Source organism: Mustelus asterias, unplaced genomic scaffold (genome assembly GCF_964213995.1).
Source record: "Mustelus asterias unplaced genomic scaffold, sMusAst1.hap1.1 HAP1_SCAFFOLD_425, whole genome shotgun sequence".
NCBI lineage: Eukaryota > Metazoa > Chordata > Chondrichthyes > Carcharhiniformes > Triakidae > Mustelus > Mustelus asterias.
In genome coordinates, this window is record NW_027590380.1 from 135,420 (window position 1) to 152,500 (window position 17,081).

Genomic DNA, 17,081 nt, shown 5'->3' on the forward strand with positions numbered 1-17,081 from the left:
GGTTCATTTGTACCCCGCTGCTCCTGATACTAAGGGCAGCTGCTTAATGTACTCCCCCCTGTTGGACAATGGCTTCCCCGCCGTTGGTGCATGTTTTCCCCGCCTCTGGTTGATGTTTTCCCGAAACTGGTTAATGAGTTCCCACGAAACTGGTTAATGAGTTCCCCCGCGGTTGGCTGATCTTTTCCCGGCTGTTCCTTAATCTGATCCCCGCTGCTCCTGATACTAAGGGCAGCTGCTTAATGTACTCCCCCCTGTTGGACAATGGCTTCCCCGCCGTTGGTGCATGTTTTCCCCGCCTTTGGTGGAAGGTTTCCCGAAACTGGTTAATGAGTTCCCAGGAAACTGGTTAATGAGTTCCCACGGAGATGTTTTCCCCGCTGCTTGTTCATTTGTACCCCGCTGCTCCTGATACTAAGGGCAGCTGCTTAATGTGCTCCCCACTGCTGGACAATGGCTTCCCCGCCGTTGGTTGATGCTTTCCCCGCCTTTGGTGGATGTTTTCCCGAAACTGGTTAATGAGTTCCCACGAAACTGGTTAATGAGTTCCCACGAAACTGGTTAATGAGTTCCCACGAAGCTGTTTTCCCCGCTGCTGGTTCATTTGTACCCCGCTGCTCCTGATACTAAGGGCAGCTGCTTAATGTGCTCCCCACTGTTGGACAATGGCTTCCCCGCCGTTGGTTCATGTTTTCCCCGCCTTTGGTGGAAGTATTCCCGAAACTGGTTAATGAGTTCCCACGAAACTGGTTAATGAGTTCCCCCGCGGTTGGCTGATCTTTTCCCGGCTGTTGCTTAATCTGATCCCCGCTGCTCCTGATACTAAGGGCAGCCACTTAATGTGCTCCCCACTGTTGGACAAGGGCTTCCCGGCCGTTGGTTCATGCTTTCCCCGCCTTTGGTGGAGGTTTTCCCGAAACTGGTTAATGAGTTCCCACGAAACTGGTTAATGAGTTCCCCCGCGGTTTCCTGATCTTTTCCCGGCTGTTGCTTAATCTGATCCCCGCTGCTCCTGACACTAAGGGCAGCTGCTTAATGTGCTCCCCACTGTTGGACAATGGCTTCCCCGCCGTTGGTTGATGTTTTCCCCGCCTTTGGTGGACGTTTTCCCGAAACTGGTTAATGAGTTCCCACGAAACTGGTTAATGAGTTCCCACGGAACTGGTTAATGAGTTCCCCCGCGGTTGGTTGATCTTTTCCCGGCTGTTGCTTAATCTGATCCCCGCTGCTCCTGATACTAAGGGCAGCTGCTTAATGTGCTCCCCCCTGTTGGACAATGGCTTCCCCGCCGTTGGTTGATGTTTTCCCCGCCTTTGGTGGACGTTTTCCCGAAACTGGTTAATGAGTTCCCCCGAAACTGGTTAATGAGTTCCCACGAAGTTGTTTTCCCCGCTGCTGGTTCATTTGTACCCCGCTGCTCCTGATACTAAGGGCAGCTGCTTAATGTGCTCCCCCCTGTTGGACAATGGCTTCCCCGCCGCTGGTTGATGTTTTCCCCGCCTTTGGTGGACGTTTTCCCGAAACTGGTTAATGAGTTCCCACGAAACTGGTTAATGAGTTCCCACGGAGTTGTTTTCCCCGCTGCTTGTTCATTTGTACCCCGCTGCTCCTGATACTAAGGGCAGCTCCTTAATGTGCTCCCCACTGCTGGACAAAGGCTTCCCCGCCGTTGGTCGATGCTTTCCCCGCCTTTGGTGGACGTTTTCCCGAAACTGGTTAATGAGTTCCCACGAAACTGGTTAATGAGTTCCCACGAAGCTGTTTTCCCCGCTGCTGGTTCATTTGTACCCCGCTGCTCCTGATACTAAGGGCAGCTGCTTAATGTGCTCCCCACTGTTGGACAATGGCTTCCCCGCCGTTGGTTCATGTTTTCCCCGCCTTTGGTGGAAGTATTCCCGAAACTGGTTAATGAGTTCCCACGAAACTGGTTAATGAGTTCCCCCGCGGTTGGCTGATCTTTTCCCGGCTGTTGCTTACTCTGATCCCCGCTGCTCCTGATACTAAGGGCAGCTGCTTAATGTGCTCCCGTCTGTTGGACAATGGCTTCCCCGCCGTTGGTTGATGCTTTCCCCGCCTTTGGTGGACGTTTTCCCGAAACTGGTTAATGAGTTCCCACGAAACTGGTTAATGAGTTCCCACGAAACTGGTTAATGAGTTCCCCCGCGGTTGGCTGATCTTTTCCCGGCTGTTGCTTAATCTGATCCCCGCTGCTCCTGATACTAAGGGCAGCTGCTTAATGTGCTCCCCACTGTTGGACAATGGCTTCGCCGCCGTTGGTTGATGCTTTCCCCGCCTTTGGTGGATGTTTTCCCGAAACTGGTTAATGAGTTCCCACGAAACTGGTTAATGAGTTCCCACGAAGTTGTTTTCCCCGCTGCTGGTTCATTTGTACCCCGCTGCTCCTGATACTAAGGGCAGCTGCTTAATGTGCTCCCCCCTGTTGGACAAAGGCTTCCCCGCCGTTGGTTGATGCTTTCCCCGCCTCTGGTTGAAGTTTTCCCGAAACTGGTTAATGAGTTCCCACGAAACTGGTTAATGAGTTCCCCCGCGGTTGGCTGTTCTTTTCACGGCTGTTGCTTCATCTGATCCCCGCTGCTCCTGATACTAAGGGCAGCTGCTTAATGTGCTCCCGTCTGTTGGACAATGGCTTCCCCGCCGTCGGTTCATGTTTTCCCCGCCTTTGGTGGAAGTTTTCCCGAAACTGGTTAATGAGTTCCCACGAAACTGGTTAATGAGTTCCCACGAAACTGGTTAATGAGTTCCCCCGCGGTTGGCTGATCTTTTCCCGGCTGTTGCTTAATCTGATCCCCGCTGCTCCTGATACTAAGGGCAGCTGCCTAATGTGCTCCCCACTGTTGGACAATGGCTTCCCCGCCGTTGGTTGATGCTTTCCCCGCCTTTGGTGGACGTTTTCCCGAAACTGGTTAATGAGTTCCCACGAAACTGGTTAATGAGTTCCCACGAAGTTGTTTTCCCCGCTGCTGGTTCATTTGTACCGCGCTGCTCCTGATACTAAGGGCAGCTGCTTAATGTGCTCCCCCCTGTTGGACAATGGCTTCCCCGCCGTTGTTTGATGTTTTCCCCGCCTTTGGTTCATGTTTTCCCGAAACTGGTTAATGAGTTCCCCCGAAACTGGTTAATGAGCTCCCCCGCGGTTGGCTGATCTTTTCCCGGCTGTTGCTTAATCTGATCCCCGCTGCTCCTGATACTAAGGGCAGCTGCTTAATGTGCTCCCCCCGGTTGGACAATGGCTTCCCCGCCGTTGGTTCATGCTTTCCCCGCCTTTGGTGGAGGTTTTCCCGAAACTGGTTAATGAGTTCCCCCGAAACTGGTTAATGAGTTCCCACGAAACTGGTTAATGAGTTCCCCCGCGGTTGGCTGATCTTTTCCCGGCTGTTGCTTAATCTGATCCCCGCTGCTCCTGATACTAAGGGCAGCTGCTTAATGTGCTCCCCACTGTTGGACAATGGCTTCGCCGCCGTTGGTTGATGCTTTCCCCGCCTTTGGTGGATGTTTTCCCGAAACTGGTTAATGAGTTCCCACGAAACTGGTTAATGAGTTCCCACGAAACTGGTTAATGAGTTCCCCCGCGGTTTCCTGATCTTTTCCCGGCTGCTGCTAAATCTGATCCCCGCTGCTCCTGATACTAAGGGCAGCTGCTTAATGTGCTCCCCCCTGTTGGACAATGGCTTCCCCGCCGTTGGTGCATGTTTTCCCCGCCTTTGGTGGAAGGTTTCCCGAAACTGGTTAATGAGTTCCCACGAAACTGGTTAATGAGTTCCCACGGAGTTGTTTTCCCCGCTGCTGGTTCATTTGTACCCCGCTGCTCCTGATACTAAGGGCAGCTGCTTAATGTACTCCCCCCTGTTGGACAATGGCTTCCCCGCCGTTGGTGCATGTTTTCCCCGCCTCTGGTTGATGTTTTCCCGAAACTGGTTAATGAGTTCCCACGAAACTGGTTAATGAGTTCCCCCGCGGTTGGCTGATCTTTTCCCGGCTGTTCCTTAATCTGATCCCCGCTGCTCCTGATACTAAGGGCAGCTGCTTAATGTACTCCCCCCTGTTGGACAATGGCTTCCCCGCCGTTGGTGCATGTTTTCCCCGCCTTTGGTGGAAGGTTTCCCGAAACTGGTTAATGAGTTCCCAGGAAACTGGTTAATGAGTTCCCACGGAGATGTTTTCCCCGCTGCTTGTTCATTTGTACCCCGCTGCTCCTGATACTAAGGGCAGCTGCTTAATGTGCTCCCCACTGCTGGACAATGGCTTCCCCGCCGTTGGTTGATGCTTTCCCCGCCTTTGGTGGATGTTTTCCCGAAACTGGTTAATGAGTTCCCACGAAACTGGTTAATGAGTTCCCACGAAACTGGTTAATGAGTTCCCACGAAGCTGTTTTCCCCGCTGCTGGTTCATTTGTACCCCGCTGCTCCTGATACTAAGGGCAGCTGCTTAATGTGCTCCCCACTGTTGGACAATGGCTTCCCCGCCGTTGGTTCATGTTTTCCCCGCCTTTGGTGGAAGTATTCCCGAAACTGGTTAATGAGTTCCCACGAAACTGGTTAATGAGTTCCCCCGCGGTTGGCTGATCTTTTCCCGGCTGTTGCTTAATCTGATCCCCGCTGCTCCTGATACTAAGGGCAGCCACTTAATGTGCTCCCCACTGTTGGACAAGGGCTTCCCGGCCGTTGGTTCATGCTTTCCCCGCCTTTGGTGGAGGTTTTCCCGAAACTGGTTAATGAGTTCCCACGAAACTGGTTAATGAGTTCCCCCGCGGTTTCCTGATCTTTTCCCGGCTGTTGCTTAATCTGATCCCCGCTGCTCCTGACACTAAGGGCAGCTGCTTAATGTGCTCCCCACTGTTGGACAATGGCTTCCCCGCCGTTGGTTGATGTTTTCCCCGCCTTTGGTGGACGTTTTCCCGAAACTGGTTAATGAGTTCCCACGAAACTGGTTAATGAGTTCCCACGGAACTGGTTAATGAGTTCCCCCGCGGTTGGTTGATCTTTTCCCGGCTGTTGCTTAATCTGATCCCCGCTGCTCCTGATACTAAGGGCAGCTGCTTAATGTGCTCCCCCCTGTTGGACAATGGCTTCCCCGCCGTTGGTTGATGTTTTCCCCGCCTTTGGTGGACGTTTTCCCGAAACTGGTTAATGAGTTCCCCCGAAACTGGTTAATGAGTTCCCACGAAGTTGTTTTCCCCGCTGCTGGTTCATTTGTACCCCGCTGCTCCTGATACTAAGGGCAGCTGCTTAATGTGCTCCCCCCTGTTGGACAATGGCTTCCCCGCCGCTGGTTGATGTTTTCCCCGCCTTTGGTGGACGTTTTCCCGAAACTGGTTAATGAGTTCCCACGAAACTGGTTAATGAGTTCCCACGGAGTTGTTTTCCCCGCTGCTTGTTCATTTGTACCCCGCTGCTCCTGATACTAAGGGCAGCTCCTTAATGTGCTCCCCACTGCTGGACAAAGGCTTCCCCGCCGTTGGTCGATGCTTTCCCCGCCTTTGGTGGACGTTTTCCCGAAACTGGTTAATGAGTTCCCACGAAACTGGTTAATGAGTTCCCACGAAGCTGTTTTCCCCGCTGCTGGTTCATTTGTACCCCGCTGCTCCTGATACTAAGGGCAGCTGCTTAATGTGCTCCCCACTGTTGGACAATGGCTTCCCCGCCGTTGGTTCATGTTTTCCCCGCCTTTGGTGGAAGTATTCCCGAAACTGGTTAATGAGTTCCCACGAAACTGGTTAATGAGTTCCCCCGCGGTTGGCTGATCTTTTCCCGGCTGTTGCTTACTCTGATCCCCGCTGCTCCTGATACTAAGGGCAGCTGCTTAATGTGCTCCCGTCTGTTGGACAATGGCTTCCCCGCCGTTGGTTGATGCTTTCCCCGCCTTTGGTGGACGTTTTCCCGAAACTGGTTAATGAGTTCCCACGAAACTGGTTAATGAGTTCCCACGAAACTGGTTAATGAGTTCCCCCGCGGTTGGCTGATCTTTTCCCGGCTGTTGCTTAATCTGATCCCCGCTGCTCCTGATACTAAGGGCAGCTGCTTAATGTGCTCCCCACTGTTGGACAATGGCTTCGCCGCCGTTGGTTGATGCTTTCCCCGCCTTTGGTGGATGTTTTCCCGAAACTGGTTAATGAGTTCCCACGAAACTGGTTAATGAGTTCCCACGAAGTTGTTTTCCCCGCTGCTGGTTCATTTGTACCCCGCTGCTCCTGATACTAAGGGCAGCTGCTTAATGTGCTCCCCCCTGTTGGACAAAGGCTTCCCCGCCGTTGGTTGATGCTTTCCCCGCCTCTGGTTGAAGTTTTCCCGAAACTGGTTAATGAGTTCCCACGAAACTGGTTAATGAGTTCCCCCGCGGTTGGCTGTTCTTTTCACGGCTGTTGCTTCATCTGATCCCCGCTGCTCCTGATACTAAGGGCAGCTGCTTAATGTGCTCCCGTCTGTTGGACAATGGCTTCCCCGCCGTCGGTTCATGTTTTCCCCGCCTTTGGTGGAAGTTTTCCCGAAACTGGTTAATGAGTTCCCACGAAACTGGTTAATGAGTTCCCACGAAACTGGTTAATGAGTTCCCCCGCGGTTGGCTGATCTTTTCCCGGCTGTTGCTTAATCTGATCCCCGCTGCTCCTGATACTAAGGGCAGCTGCCTAATGTGCTCCCCACTGTTGGACAATGGCTTCCCCGCCGTTGGTTGATGCTTTCCCCGCCTTTGGTGGACGTTTTCCCGAAACTGGTTAATGAGTTCCCACGAAACTGGTTAATGAGTTCCCACGAAGTTGTTTTCCCCGCTGCTGGTTCATTTGTACCGCGCTGCTCCTGATACTAAGGGCAGCTGCTTAATGTGCTCCCCCCTGTTGGACAATGGCTTCCCCGCCGTTGTTTGATGTTTTCCCCGCCTTTGGTTCATGTTTTCCCGAAACTGGTTAATGAGTTCCCCCGAAACTGGTTAATGAGCTCCCCCGCGGTTGGCTGATCTTTTCCCGGCTGTTGCTTAATCTGATCCCCGCTGCTCCTGATACTAAGGGCAGCTGCTTAATGTGCTCCCCCCGGTTGGACAATGGCTTCCCCGCCGTTGGTTCATGCTTTCCCCGCCTTTGGTGGAGGTTTTCCCGAAACTGGTTAATGAGTTCCCCCGAAACTGGTTAATGAGTTCCCACGAAACTGGTTAATGAGTTCCCCCGCGGTTGGCTGATCTTTTCCCGGCTGTTGCTTAATCTGATCCCCGCTGCTCCTGATACTAAGGGCAGCTGCTTAATGTGCTCCCCACTGTTGGACAATGGCTTCGCCGCCGTTGGTTGATGCTTTCCCCGCCTTTGGTGGATGTTTTCCCGAAACTGGTTAATGAGTTCCCACGAAACTGGTTAATGAGTTCCCACGAAACTGGTTAATGAGTTCCCCCGCGGTTTCCTGATCTTTTCCCGGCTGCTGCTAAATCTGATCCCCGCTGCTCCTGATACTAAGGGCAGCTGCTTAATGTGCTCCCCCCTGTTGGACAATGGCTTCCCCGCCGTTGGTGCATGTTTTCCCCGCCTTTGGTGGAAGGTTTCCCGAAACTGGTTAATGAGTTCCCACGAAACTGGTTAATGAGTTCCCACGGAGTTGTTTTCCCCGCTGCTGGTTCATTTGTACCCCGCTGCTCCTGATACTAAGGGCAGCTGCTTAATGTACTCCCCCCTGTTGGACAATGGCTTCCCCGCCGTTGGTGCATGTTTTCCCCGCCTCTGGTTGATGTTTTCCCGAAACTGGTTAATGAGTTCCCACGAAACTGGTTAATGAGTTCCCCCGCGGTTGGCTGATCTTTTCCCGGCTGTTCCTTAATCTGATCCCCGCTGCTCCTGATACTAAGGGCAGCTGCTTAATGTACTCCCCCCTGTTGGACAATGGCTTCCCCGCCGTTGGTGCATGTTTTCCCCGCCTTTGGTGGAAGGTTTCCCGAAACTGGTTAATGAGTTCCCAGGAAACTGGTTAATGAGTTCCCACGGAGATGTTTTCCCCGCTGCTTGTTCATTTGTACCCCGCTGCTCCTGATACTAAGGGCAGCTGCTTAATGTGCTCCCCACTGCTGGACAATGGCTTCCCCGCCGTTGGTTGATGCTTTCCCCGCCTTTGGTGGATGTTTTCCCGAAACTGGTTAATGAGTTCCCACGAAACTGGTTAATGAGTTCCCACGAAACTGGTTAATGAGTTCCCACGAAGCTGTTTTCCCCGCTGCTGGTTCATTTGTACCCCGCTGCTCCTGATACTAAGGGCAGCTGCTTAATGTGCTCCCCACTGTTGGACAATGGCTTCCCCGCCGTTGGTTCATGTTTTCCCCGCCTTTGGTGGAAGTATTCCCGAAACTGGTTAATGAGTTCCCACGAAACTGGTTAATGAGTTCCCCCGCGGTTGGCTGATCTTTTCCCGGCTGTTGCTTAATCTGATCCCCGCTGCTCCTGATACTAAGGGCAGCCACTTAATGTGCTCCCCACTGTTGGACAAGGGCTTCCCGGCCGTTGGTTCATGCTTTCCCCGCCTTTGGTGGAGGTTTTCCCGAAACTGGTTAATGAGTTCCCACGAAACTGGTTAATGAGTTCCCCCGCGGTTTCCTGATCTTTTCCCGGCTGTTGCTTAATCTGATCCCCGCTGCTCCTGACACTAAGGGCAGCTGCTTAATGTGCTCCCCACTGTTGGACAATGGCTTCCCCGCCGTTGGTTGATGTTTTCCCCGCCTTTGGTGGACGTTTTCCCGAAACTGGTTAATGAGTTCCCACGAAACTGGTTAATGAGTTCCCACGGAACTGGTTAATGAGTTCCCCCGCGGTTGGTTGATCTTTTCCCGGCTGTTGCTTAATCTGATCCCCGCTGCTCCTGATACTAAGGGCAGCTGCTTAATGTGCTCCCCCCTGTTGGACAATGGCTTCCCCGCCGTTGGTTGATGTTTTCCCCGCCTTTGGTGGACGTTTTCCCGAAACTGGTTAATGAGTTCCCCCGAAACTGGTTAATGAGTTCCCACGAAGTTGTTTTCCCCGCTGCTGGTTCATTTGTACCCCGCTGCTCCTGATACTAAGGGCAGCTGCTTAATGTGCTCCCCCCTGTTGGACAATGGCTTCCCCGCCGCTGGTTGATGTTTTCCCCGCCTTTGGTGGACGTTTTCCCGAAACTGGTTAATGAGTTCCCACGAAACTGGTTAATGAGTTCCCACGGAGTTGTTTTCCCCGCTGCTTGTTCATTTGTACCCCGCTGCTCCTGATACTAAGGGCAGCTCCTTAATGTGCTCCCCACTGCTGGACAAAGGCTTCCCCGCCGTTGGTCGATGCTTTCCCCGCCTTTGGTGGAGGATTTCCCGAAACTGGTTAATGAGTTCCCCAGAAACTGGTTAATGAGTTCCCAGGAAACTGGTTAATGAGTTCCCCCGCGGTTGGCTGATCTTTTCCCGGCTGTTGCTTAATCTGATCCCCGCGGCTCCTGATACTAAGGGCAGCTGCTTAATGTGCTCCCCACTGTTGGACAATGGCTTCCCCGCCGCTGGTTGATGTTTTCCCCGCCATTGGTGGACGTTTTCCCGAAACTGGTTAATGAGTTCCCACGAAACTGGTTAATGAGTTCCCACGGAGTTTTTTTCCCCGCTGCTGGTTCATTTGTACCCCGCTGCTCCTGATACTAAGGGCAGCTGCTTAATGTGCTCCCCCCTGTTGGACAATGGCTTCCCCGCCGTTGGTGCATGTTTTCCCCGCCTTTGGTGGAAGGTTTCCCGAAACTGGTTAATGAGTTCCCAGGAAACTGGTTAATGAGTTCCCACGGAGTTGTTTTCCCCGCTGCTTGTTCATTTGTACCCCGCTGCTCCTGATACTAAGGGCAGCTGCTTAATGTACTCCCCCCTGTTGGACAATGGCTTCCCCGCCGTTGGTGCATGTTTTCCCCGCCTCTGGTTGATGTTTTCCCGAAACTGGTTAATGAGTTCCCACGAAACTGGTTAATGAGTTCCCACGAAGCTGTTTTCCCCGCTGCTGGTTCATTTGTGCACCGATGCTCCTGATACTAAGGGCAGCTGCTTAATGTGCTCCCCCCTGTTGGACAATGGCTTCCCCGCCGTTGGTTCATGTTTTCCCCGCCTTTGGTGGAAGTTTCCCCGAAACTGGTTAATGAGTTCCCACGAAACTGGTTAATGAGTTCCCAGGAAACTGGTTAATGAGTTCCCCCGCGGTTGGCTGATCTTTTCCCGGCTGTTGCTTAATCTGTTCCCCGCTGCTCCTGAGACTAAGGGCAGCTGCTTGATGTGCTCCCCACTGTTGGACAAAGGCTTCCCCGCCGTTGGTTGATGCTTTCCCCGCCTTTGGTGGAAGTTTTCCCGAAACTGGTTAATGAGTTCCCACGAAACTGGTTAATGAGTTCCCAGGAAACTGGTTAATGAGTTCCCCCGCGGTTTCCTGATCTTTTCCCGGCTGTTGCTTAATCTGATCCCCGCTGCTCCTGATACCAAGGGCAGCTGCTTAATGTGCTCCCCCCTGTTGGACAATGGCATCCCCGCCGTTGGTGCATGTTTTCCCCGCCTTTGGTTGACGTTTTCCCGAAACTGGTTAATGAGTTCCCCCGAAACTGGTTAATGAGTTCCCACGAAACTGGTTAATGAGTTCCCACGAAACTGGTTAATGAGTTCCCCCGCGGTTGGTTGATCTTTTCCCGGCTGTTGCTTAATCTGATCCCCGCTGCTCCTGATACTAAGGGCAGCTGCTTAATGTGCTCCCCACTGAAGGACAATGGCTTCCCCGCCGTTGGTTCATGTTTTCCCCGCCTCTGGTTGATGTTTTCCCGAAACTGGTTAATGAGTTCCCACGAAACTGGTTAATGAGTTCCCCCGCGGTTGGCTGATCTTTTCCCGGCTGTTGCTTAATCTGATCCCCGCTGCTCCTGATACTAAGGGCAGCTGCTTAATGTACTCCCCCCTGTTGGACAATGGCTTCCCCGCCGTTGGTGCATGTTTTCCCCGCCTTTGGTGGAAGGTTTCCCGAAACTGGTTAATGAGTTCCCAGGAAACTGGTTAATGAGTTCCCACGGAGTTGTTTTCCCCGCTGCTTGTTCATTTGTACCCCGCTGCTCCTGATACTAAGGGCAGCTGCTTAATGTGCTCCCCACTGCTGGACAATGGCTTCCCCGCCGTTGGTTGATGCTTTCCCCGCCTTTGGTGGATGTTTTCCCGAAACTGGTTAATGAGTTCCCACGAAACTGGTTAATGAGTTCCCACGAAACTGGTTAATGAGTTCCCACGAAGCTGTTTTCCCCGCTGCTGGTTCATTTGTACCCCGCTGCTCCTGATACTAAGGGCAGCTGCTTAATGTGCTCCCCACTGTTGGACAATGGCTTCCCCGCCGTTGGTTCATGTTTTCCCCGCCTTTGGTGGAAGTATTCCCGAAACTGGTTAATGAGTTCCCACGAAACTGGTTAATGAGTTCCCCCGCGGTTGGCTGATCTTTTCCCGGCTGTTGCTTAATCTGATCCCCGCTGCTCCTGATACTAAGGGCAGCCACTTAATGTGCTCCCCACTTTTGGACAAGGGCTTCCCGGCCGTTGGTTCATGCTTTCCCCGCCTTTGGTGGAGGTTTTCCCGAAACTGGTTAATGAGTTCCCACGAAACTGGTTAATGAGTTCCCCCGCGGTTTCCTGATCTTTTCCCGGCTGTTGCTTAATCTGATCCCCGCTGCTCCTGACACTAAGGGCAGCTGCTTAATGTGCTCCCCACTGTTGGACAATGGCTTCCCCGCCGTTGGTTGATGTTTTCCCCGCCTTTGGTGGACGTTTTCCCGAAACTGGTTAATGAGTTCCCACGAAACTGGTTAATGAGTTCCCACGGAACTGGTTAATGAGTTCCCCCGCGGTTGGTTGATCTTTTCCCGGCTGTTGCTTAATCTGATCCCCGCTGCTCCTGATACTAAGGGCAGCTGCTTAATGTGCTCCCCCCTGTTGGACAATGGCTTCCCCGCCGTTGGTGCATGTTTTCCCCGCCTCTGGTTGATGTTTTCCCGAAACTGGTTAATGAGTTCCCACGAAACTGGTTAATGAGTTCCCACGAAGTTGTTTTCCCCGCTGCTGGTTCATTTGTACCCCGCTGCTCCTGATACTAAGGGCAGCTGCTTAATGCGCTCCCCCCTGTTGGACAATGGCTTCCCCGCCGCTGGTTGATGTTTTCCCCGCCTTTGGTGGACGTTTTCCCGAAACTGGTTAATGAGTTCCCACGAAACTGGTTAATGAGTTCCCACGGAGTTGTTTTCCCCGCTGCTTGTTCATTTGTACCCCGCTGCTCCTGATACTAAGGGCAGCTGCTTAATGTGCTCCCCCCTGTTGGACAATGGCTTCCCCGCCGTTGGTGCATGTTTTCCCCGCCGTTGGTGGCAGTTTTCCCGAAACTGGTTAATGAGTTCCCACGAAACTGGTTAATGAGTTCCCCCGCGGTTGGCTGATCTTTTCCCGGCTGTTGCTTAATCTGATCCCCGCTGCTCCTGATACTAAGGGCAGCTGCTTAATGTGCTCCCCCCGGTTGGACAATGCCTTCCCCGCCGTTGGTTCATGCTTTCCCCGCCTTTGGTGGAAGTTTTCCCGAAACTGGTTAATGAGTTCCCCCGAAACTGGTTAATGAGTTCCCACGAAGCTGTTTTCCCCGCTGCTGGTTCATTTGTACCCCGCTGCTCCTGATACTAAGGGCAGCTGCTTAATGTGCTCCCCCCTGTTGGACAAAGGCTTCCCCGCCGTTGGTTGATGTTTTCCCCGCCTTTGGTGGACGTTTTCCCGAAACTGGTTAATGAGTTCCCCCGAAACTGGTTAATGAGTTCCCCCGCGGTTGGCTGATCTTTTCCCGGCTGTTGCTTAATCTGATCCCCGCTGCTCCTGATACTAAGGGCAGCTGCTTAATGTGCTCCCCCCGGTTGGACAATGCCTTCCCCGCCGTTGGTTCATGCTTTCCCCGCCTTTGGTGGAAGTTTTCCCGAAACTGGTTAATGAGTTCCCCCGAAACTGGTTAATGAGTTCCCACGAAGCTGTTTTCCCCGCTGCTGGTTCATTTGTACCCCGCTGCTCCTGATACTAAGGGCAGCTGCTTAATGTGCTCCCCCCTGTTGGACAAAGGCTTCCCCGCCGTTGGTTGATGCTTTCCCCGCCTCTGGTTGAATTTTTCCCGAAACTGGTTAATGAGTTCCCAGGAAACTGGTTAATGAGTTCCCACGAAACTGGTTAATGAGTTCCCCCGCGGTTGGTTGATCTTTTCCCGGCTGTTGCTTAATCTGATCCCCGCCGCTCCTGATACTAAGGGCAGCTGCTTAATGTGCTCCCCCCTGTTGGACAATGGCTTCCCCGCCGTTGGTGCATGTTTTCCCCGCCTTTGGTGGACGTTTTCCCGAAACTGGTTAATGAGTTCCCACGAAACTGGTTAATGAGTTCCCACGAAACTGGTTAATGAGTTCCCCCGCGGTTGGCTGTTCTTTTCCCGGCTGTTGCTTAATCTGATCCCCGCTGCTCCTGATACTAAGGGCAGCTGCCTAATGTGCTCCCCACTGTTGGACAATGGCTTCCCCGCCGTTGGTTGATGCTTTCCCCGCCTTTGGTGGACGTTTTCCCGAAACTGGTTAATGAGTTCCCACGAAACTGGTTAATGAGTTCCCACGAAGTTGTTTTCCCCGCTGCTGGTTCATTTGTACCCCGCTGCTCCTGATACTAAGGGCAGCTGCTTAATGTGCTCCCCCCTGTTGGACAAAGGCTTCCCCGCCGTTGGTGCATGTTTTCCCCGCCTTTGGTGGAAGTTTTCCCGAAACTGGTTAATGAGTTCCCAGGAAACTGGTTAATGAGTTCCCCCGCGGTTGGCTGATCTTTTCCCGGCTGTTGCTTAATCTGATCCCCGCTGCTCCTGATACTAAGGGCAGCTGCTTAATGTGCTCCCCCCGGTTGGACAATGGCTTCCCCGCCGTTGGTTCATGCTTTCCCCGCCTTTGGTGGAGGTTTTCCCGAAACTGGTTAATGAGTTCCCACGAAACTGGTTAATGAGTTCCCAGGAAACTGGTTAATGAGTTCCCCCGCGGTTGGCTGATCTTTTCCCGGCTGTTGCTTAATCTGATCCCCGCTGCTCCTGATACTAAGGGCAGCTGCTTAATGTGCTCCCCACTGTTGGACAATGGCTTCCCGGCCGTTGGTTGATGCTTTCCCCGCCTTTGGTGGAAGTTTTCCCGAAACTGGTTAATGAGTTCCCCCGAAACTGGTTAATGAGTTCCCACGAAACTGGTTAATGAGTTCCCACGAAGTTGTTTTCCCCGCTGCTGGTTCATTTGTACCCCGCTGCTCCTGATACTAAGGGCAGCTGCTTAATGTGCTCCCCCCGGTTGGACAATGGCTTCCCCGCCGTTGGTTCATGCTTTCCCCGCCTTTGGTGGAGGTTTTCCCGAAACTGGTTAATGAGTTCCCACGAAACTGGTTAATGAGTTCCCAGGAAACTGGTTAATGAGTTCCCCCGCGGTTGGTTGATCTTTTCCCAGGCTGTTGCTTAATCTGATCCCCGCTGCTCCTGAGACTAAGGGCAGCTGCTTAATGTGCTCCCCACTGTTGGACAGTGGCTTCCCCGCCGTTGGTTGATGCTTTCCCCGCCTTTGGTTGATGTTTTCCCGAAACTGGTTAATGAGTTCCCACGAAACTGGTTAATGAGTTCCCCCGCGGTTTCCTGATCTTTTCCCGGCTGTTGCTTAATCTGATCCCCGCTGCTCCTGATACTAAGGGCAGCTGCTTAATGTGCTCCCCCCTGTTGGACAATGGCTTCCCCGCCGTTGTTTGATGTTTTCCCCGCCTTAGGTGGACGGTTTCCCGAAACTGGTTAATGAGTTCCCACGAAACTGGTTAATGAGTTCCCCCGCGGTTGGCTGATCTTTTCCCGGCTGCTGCTTAATCTCTTCCCCGCTGCTCCTGAGACTAAGGGCAGCTGCTTGATGTGCTCCCCCCCCCCTGTTGGACAATGGCTTCCCCGCCGTTGGTTGATGCTTTCCCCGCCTTTGGTGGAAGTTTTCCCGAAACTGGTTAATGAGTTCCCACGAAACTGGTTAATGCGTTCCCACGACACTGGTTAATGAGTTCCCCCGCGGTTGGCTGATCTTTTCCCGGCTGCTGCTTAATCTCTTCCCCGCTACTCCTGAGACTAAGGGCAGCTGCTTAGTGTACTCCCCGTTGTTGGTTCCTGGCTTCCCCAGTGTTTTGCCTGCCGTTGGTTCATGTCTTCCCGATATTTCGTTCATGTTTTCCCCCGAAGTTGGTGAATGTTTTCCCGGCTGTTGGATAATCTGTTCCCCGCTGCTCCTGAGACTAAGGGCAACTGCTTAATGTACTCCCCGCTGGTGGTTAATGGCTTCCCCGGTGTTTGTTCAACCCCCCGCACCCGCGGTTAGGGTTAGGGTTCGGGTTAGGGTTAGGGTCAAGGCACAGGCAGAAACACGCCCTTACTACACACTCCATGCTCACAAGCACTCCACATTGACTCTCCACGCCCGCACAGGCGCCCCTCACGCCGGCCACACTTTCAAATTGCTCCGTTAGGGTTAGGGTTAGGGTTAGGGCTAGGGCTAGGGCTCGGGTTAGGGTTCGGGTGACGGCTACGGTTAGGGTTAGCGCTAGGGTTAGGGTTAGTGTTAGGGTCAAGGCACAGGCAGAAACACGCCCTTACAACACACTCCATGCTCACAAGGACTCCACATCGACTCTCCACGCCCGCACAGGCGTCCCTCGCGCCGGCCACACTTTCAAATTGCTCCCTTAGGGTTAGGCTTAGGGTTAGGCTAGGGTTAGGGTTAGGGCTAGGGCTCGGGCTAGGGTTAGGCTTAGTGTTAGGGTTAGGGCTAGCGTTAGGGCTATGGTTAGGGTTAGGGCCACGGTTAGGGTTAGGGTTAGGGTTAGGGCTAGTGTTAGGGTTAGGGTTAGGGTTAGTGTTAGGGTGAGGGCTAGGGTTAGGGCTTTGGTTAGGGTTAGGGTTAGGGCCACGGTTAGGGTGAGGGTTTGGGCTAGGGTTAGGGTTAGGGTTAGGGTTAGTGTTAGGGTTAGGGCTAGGGTTAGGGCTTTGGTAAGGGTTAGGGTTAGGGTTTGGGCTAGGGCCACGGTTAGGGTTAGGGTTAGGGTTTGGGCTAGGGTTAGGGTTAGGGTTAGTGTTAGGGTTAGGGCTAGGGTTAGGGCTTTGGTTAGGGTTAGGGTTAGGGTTTGGGCTAGGGTTAGGGTTAGTGTTAGGGTTAGGGTTAGTGTTAGGGTTAGGGCTAGGGTTAGGGCTTTGGTTAGGGCTAGGGCCACGGTTAGGGTTAGGGTTAGGGTTTGGGCGAGGGTTAGGGCTTTGGTTAGGGTTTGGGTTAGGTTTTGGGCTGGGGCTAGGGTTAGTGTTAGGGTTAGGGTTAGTGTTAGGGTTAGGGCTAGGGTTAGGGCTTTGGTTAGGGTTAGGGCCACGGTTAGGGTTAGGGTTAGGGTTAGGGTTTGGGCTAGGGTTAGGGTTAGGGTTAGGGTTAGTGTTAGGGTTAGGGCTAGGGTTAGCGCTTTGGTTAGGGTTAGGGTTTGGGCTAGGGTTAGGGTTAGGGTTAGTGTTAGGGTTAGGGCTAGGGCTAGGGCTTTGGTTAGGGTTAGGGCCACGGTTAGGGTTAGGGTTTGGGCTAGGGTTAGGGTTAGTGTTAGGGTTAGGGTTTGGGCTAGGGTTAGGGTTAGGGTTAGGGTTAGTGTTAGGGTTAGGGCTAGGGTTAGCGCTTTGGTTAGGGTTAGGGTTTGGGCTAGGGTTAGGGTTAGGGTTAGGGTTAGTGTTAGGGTTAGGGCTAGGGCTAGGGCTTTGGTTAGGGTTAGGGCCACGGTTAGGGTTAGGGTTTGGGCTAGGGTTAGGGTTCGGGTTAGGGTTAGGGCTAGGGTTAGGGTGAGGGCTAGTGCTCGGGCTAGGGTTAGGCTTAGTGTTAGGGTTCGGGTTAGGGTTAGGGCTAGGGTTTGGGTGAGGGCTCGTGCTCGGGCTAGGGTTAGGCTTTGTGTTAGGGTTAGGGCGCGGGTTTGGGTTAGTCTGAGAGTTAGGCTTAGGGTTATGCTTAGGGTCAGGGCACATGCAGAATCACGCCCTTACTCAACACT